Source organism: Phascolarctos cinereus, unplaced genomic scaffold, assembly GCF_003287225.1.
Source record: "Phascolarctos cinereus isolate Bilbo 61053 unplaced genomic scaffold, phaCin_HiC Scaffold_2;HRSCAF=192, whole genome shotgun sequence".
NCBI lineage: Eukaryota > Metazoa > Chordata > Mammalia > Diprotodontia > Phascolarctidae > Phascolarctos > Phascolarctos cinereus.
In genome coordinates, this window is record NW_027555625.1 from 104,240,012 (window position 1) to 104,246,132 (window position 6,121).

Consider the following 6,121-nt stretch of genomic DNA (forward strand, 5'->3'; position numbering starts at 1 on the left):
GCTCAATTTATAGATGAGGAAACTGAGGCAAACAAAGTTAAGTGACTTGCCCAGAGTCACACAGCTAATAAGTGTCAGGGGCCATATTTGAACTCAGGAAGATGAGTCCTTTTGATGATAGGCCCCACACTTAATTGTCAAGCAAATGACTAACTTCAAGGAAATAGAACTCAGGTGGGGAAGTAAATGAAGTCTGCTATTTTGAATTTCTCCTATCTTGTGCTAAATGGATGCCTTTCTCATGGAAAACGTTTAGGTGAAACACATTTCCATTAAGCAAATATAATTCTGTTATCTGTCAGCCAAATTAGGTGCTTGTTTGTTTTAGGTAAAGTCCATATCAGAGTCAATGGAGATCACACTGCTATCAGTGTGAGCAGATTATAATGTAGTGTCACTTTGGAGACAGAAATAACATTCTTCCTGCCAATTTATATACAGGGGCTATGTGCTATGTGTTTGCAGAATCTTTATAGAAAAGTAAAGAGTTGGTCTTTTAACTTATCTCCCACCGAGCCCCAAGTAGGAATTCTGCCAAAATTCAGTTGGAAGAATGTGTATGGGTGGAGGGGTGCCTATGGTTTGACTCCTCTAGTTTGTGTTTGAAGTGGACTGGAGACACAGGTTATGGGATATGAGGAGACTGATAAAATGGATTGGGACAGTGATTGCAGCAGAAAAGTGAGATATACTGAATGTTTTTGGGAGGAGAGAAAGTGACTTGGAGGTTCATAGGATCATAACAAAGGTTAGGACAGGGTAGAGAGAACTTTTGAAGGAAGAGAAGAGTTTGTTGAGTGATGGTGACAGAGGCAGTGTAGATCAGGAGAAAGCTCCTAATTCTACTTATGACATGACCTGTGTGACCTTAAGGAAGTGGCACCTCTCTGGGCTTTTGTTCCTTCATCTATAAAATGAGGCAACTGGGCTAGATGGTTTTTGAGGCCCATTTCAGCTTTAGGTCTTTGATTCTATGAAATATTGTAGTGGTGCAGAGTAACTAGAATGCCTACTCCTTAAGGGGATTCCAGAGAAAAGGAGGGTGAAGAAAGATAGGACCTGAAGAGATAGTTACAGCTGAGTTTATTATTTGGGAGGGAGGGTCAATGGCTGCTGCCTTTGCAAATGACTCCTCCCCAAACCCTCCTCCCCCTCACCCCTTTTGATTTTTCCATTGATCGTGAGTATCCTGCATAACTTCAGTTCCAAGACCAGGTGATACGTCAGGCTCAGCCTGTCCTGGTGGAAAGGCATGAGAAGGAGCCATGGGACTCGTGGTAGGTTTCATGGTGCCTGGTGGAGGCAGCACATTCAGTTGGATGACCAGCACTCCAAAGTATACCCCTCTGATGGCAAGTCCTGGGGAAAGACCCAGTCACCTCATGCTAGTTCCAATTCTGGCAAGTCCTATTCCTGTAAACGTTTTATGCTGTAAATATTAGAGGAGTACTACTACAGTTTCCCAATATCATTCTAAGCTTTTATTGGTTAGGCTTGAAGTAAAAACTATCCTAAGTTTTGGTGCTTGTAGACAGGTAATGCAGCGGGTCCTGTATTCCTAATTGTTTACTAGAATAGACCAATAATGTACTAAAAGCTAAATTCTGTAAAAATGTTAAACATTAATGAGAGAAATGATGAAAGAAAGCAGGAGTTTCCTGCCAGCAGCACTGTGGTCAGCAGCAGTGCCCTGACCTGATTACTTAAGTTGATGTTTTTCCTAAATCAGTCATGAATCAGTAATTATCAAGTTTTGCAATACTCAGTGGTTCTCTTGAGAGCAGCAAATAATTTGTAATACTTTTCCTCCTTTTCTTAAAAAAATAATAAAGCCTTTTCATTCGTCTTGGTGGGTGTCACTGGACTGCAGGCAGAATTCCTGTTAGCTCGATAGGGGGCATGTTGGCTGCTGGAGGTTTGTAGATTTATTTTTCTTATTCCACTAAACAGTGCATTTTTCTTTTTTCTCCTAGCAAAAACAAAAACAAATGCAACACTGTTAGGAACTAGTGCACGCCATCACTATTCATTTTCATGCCTTTGGCTTAACTCTTTAATCCATGATTCAGCCCTAGAAGGAGAAAGCCAGCATAATATAGTTCTGGAATTCAAGTTTTAGTTCTAACTTCTTTCTTGAGATGTTATGTATGTGATGTGAGTTAAGTAGGTCACTTGATGTTCTTTGATATCTAGTCTTTTTTTTTTCTGTCATATCTCAGCATTTGTCTCAAGGGGGCAACTAAATCCCCAAACTGTAAGAATTCTCACAGAATCATAGATCTTGAGGAGTTTAAGTATTTATCTGGTCAAATCTAGTCCAGCAGGTTATCATTGCTTTCATTTTATAGTTATAGTGGCCAAGACACAAAGAGGTTAGACAATTTGCCCAAGGTTATACAGCTAGTTCTTACAGTAGAATGAGAATTAGAATCTAGGTATCTTATCTATTCAACACTCCTTGTACCCAACTACAGTGTATTATTAAGGGTTTGGATGACATAGTAACACAGCAGTACTATTGAAATGTATTAGACCTATTGTAGTCAGAGCTTAATGGTTCAACATGTAGTCTTGTGTCAAACCTGACTTCTTTTGATAATCCATTTGATACTAGCACTGTTGCAATTACAATACTCAGTTTCTGGGCAATATCCTGAGGATCCCATTGCTCTTCTGGGTTATTATACTATTGTTCTTGTGTTATTATCATTTTCTTCCACTTTTTGCATGGGAATCACACTGCTCTGTTTGTAGTTGCTTTAACATTATAGGCAGATGGATATCTTTTCTCAAATAGCCTGCATTGATGAGTAAGAAATGCTGAAGTACTTGGGAGTCGCCAAATTTGAGGACAAGCAGGAACAAGTAACCTATCTTGTGTATCAGGAAGATGATGCAGGATTCTTTATTTCATTGTGAAAATTTATTCTGAACTTAGTGACCATCACCAAAAATATACAGACAGAAATAAAATGAATTCTGTTATTTACTGTTTGTTAAAAATTACAAATGTTAACAAAATAAAAGATAATATTGCTCCATTTGTTTTCATGTGTATTTTTTTTTTGTATTATATCTTTAGTATCATTTGTTGTTCAGTTGTTTCCATCGTGCCTGATTCTTCATGACCGCATTTGGAGTTTTATTAGCAAAGATACTGGATGGTCTGCCATTTCCTTCTCCAGCTCATTTTACAGATGAGACAAACAGTGTTAAGTGACTTGCCCAGGGGCACACAGCTAGTATTTGAGGCCAAACTTGAACTCAGGTTTTCCTGACTGCAGGCCTGGTGCTCTATCCACAATGCCATCTAGTTGCCCAAGTATTAAAGAGCTATAGATTTAAAGCTGAAAAGGATGTTAGCAAACATCTAGTCAAACTAATTTTACAGATGAGGAAACTGACTTGCTCAGCATCACAGAAGTAGTAAAAAGCAGAGCTGAGATTCAAACCCACGTCCTTATTCCAAATCCAGGACACTTCCTACTATATCACACTGCTAATCTTGTAAGAATCTATCTTTGCCAGTTTCCCACACTAGTGAAACCTATGCCCTGGAGCCCCACTTCACTAACCATGAATATCTCTTTCAGACCATTATTTCAGGAAAAGTCCCAGCATGCTTCACTTTACTCTTAACTCACCAACCATCTTCTTTATATCCTTACTTTCACAGGGGCATTCTTTCTTTCACTGTTTTTACACTTTCTCCTACCCCCTAAGTTCTGGAACTATGATCAAATGAAATCTTCTATTATTCCAGGATGAGGTAGCTCCATACTATCTCACTCATCATTCCTATATCTTTACAGACCAAAGTGCACCTCTATAACCACCATTTGCCTTTGCATATTGTTTCTCCTTTAGAATATAAACTCCTTAAGGGCAGGGACTATTTTTGCTTTTTATATTTTCAGTACTTAGAACAGTGCTTGGTATGTAGCAAGTACTTAAAATGCTTTTTCATTCATTCATCCATCCACTCATTCATTCATTCAGAAATGGTAATAGCTCATGCCAATTTCTCTTCTTTTGTCCATTTCTAGTTTTAACACCTTCCTTAATGATGTAGGGCTGAACTTCTCTGAATTGTGTATCATACTCTCTCCATTTTATTCTTCTACTTTGGTTCTGATTTTGATCTTTTTTCTAACAAGTTGGTGGTCTATCATACACAGAGGGCTAATTTGGAAATGACTGCTATATCAATAACCAGCCATTTCCTGTTAAAAATAGAATCAATTTGTTTTTTGGTATGTTATGCTCAGTACCTTCCAACTATCTTCTTAAATAAAATATTCATGTATGTAGGTATGAGGTTTCTATGAGGTTTTCTATGAGGTTGACTTCTCTAATTTCTTATTCCTGAATTTCTTTTCTTTTCTTTTCTTTTCTTTTCTTTTCTTTCTTTTCTTTTCTTTTCTTTTCTTTTCTTTTCTTTTCTTTTCTTTTCTTTTCTTTTCTTTCTTTCTTTTTTTTTTTAAGGTAGACTAACCGTTTCATTTTCTTCTGATCGGTTCAGGAATGTTGATGGGCAGACAGCTCTTTACATGGGCTTTGGAGGAGGTCTGGGGGCAGCACCCGCAGGTCTGAAGCGGGGTGGGGGTGTCCGATCCTTTTGTGCCTCACGGGACCGATTCCTCACTACCTTGCTGCGGATCACGCAGCTCACACAGGAATTCAGTTTCCACATACAGTTTGGGCAGCACAGAGGAGTCGAAGACGCTGGCCTTGGAGATGTTCCTGACGGCTGCGGCTTACACGATGTTGCAGATGACGAACTTCTTGATGGCCTCGTCCTTGGGCACGCAGGGGGCGCAGTTGATGCAGCGGCCGGTCTGTACGTGGTCCAGCCCTTCTTGACACGCTCTTGATCCTCCTCTTCTTGGTCATCTTGGAAGCCAGGAACCGAAAAATCCTGAATTATATTTTCTAACATGTTTTCTACCGTCCTCGCCTCTGGCCATCTTTCGTTTGAAGTGACTGAGTGTGAAAGTATAGCTTGTTTAATTTGGAGGTCCTTTCTGAGATCTTTATCTGTCATATTTCTCTACTTCCTCAATCTTTGTAACAGATGTTGGCCCATAAACTGTAATTATTTTAATTTTAATTTTTGGTATATGCTTATCCCAAGCACTGCAAGCCAAGCAAACCAAGAGTCTGACAAGTGATGTTTCCCATTGACCTTGAATGCACAATTAAACCAACTCTTCCAGCTCCTTTATTCTCCTTTACAAGGAGGAACTGTGAGCCACCCCTCCATTTAGCTGCAACCTTTTTTTCTTCTAGTTTCATTTAGAAAGAATGTCAAAATTCATACAACTCAGTTCCTCTAGGAGTATGTCGAATCTTCTTCAAAGATCTTACGCTACTGAGTAACAAAACTGAAATTAATGTTTGTTAACAGTCTGAAATTTGTGTGATTCTAAGCACCTGTTGTGCCCCTTTATACCATCTCTACGGAAGTAGAAGGGGGCTGTGAAGGTTTGAGAGCCATTTTGTGCTGTCATTATATAAGCTGATATTCAACAAGCAGAAGTCATCTGTTGCCAGAGCTGTCCTTGAAGCTTTTCCAGCATGGTGAAATGAGCCAGAGAAAGCTTTGCAGGTATAGCCTTTGGAAGTCAGAGTTAACTCCTCACTATGGTAAAGCATTGGACATTTAAAAAAAAACCAACACTAACCTTGCCAATTTAATGGATGTAAAGTGGCAGAACTGTTTTAATTTATGTTTTCTATCAGATAAATAATTGGCATTATTCAGAATTCTCCATGTTTCACTTGTTCAAGTGACTGCATTCTTTTTTAGGTGGTATAATTGTAATTTATATCTTTATTTTGGGTTATTGTCTCTCAGTTCTTTGTCCCCTGGAGTACTACGGAAATTTGGCATTGTTAAGTTTGAATCAGCAGTTCATAGTCTGTTGACCTGCTTACCCTGAAGACCTGTGAGTAAAGTGGTATCATGAGAGTTTGCTCAGTCTTAGTGTAGAGGTCAGAACACCTTGGCCTTCAGTCTAAAAATCCTTCCCTTTGCTTTCTTTCACTCTTCCCCTTAATCTTACTCCTTAAAGGAGTCTTTTGGATTGTGGACTGAACCTACATCACATCTCCCTTTTAA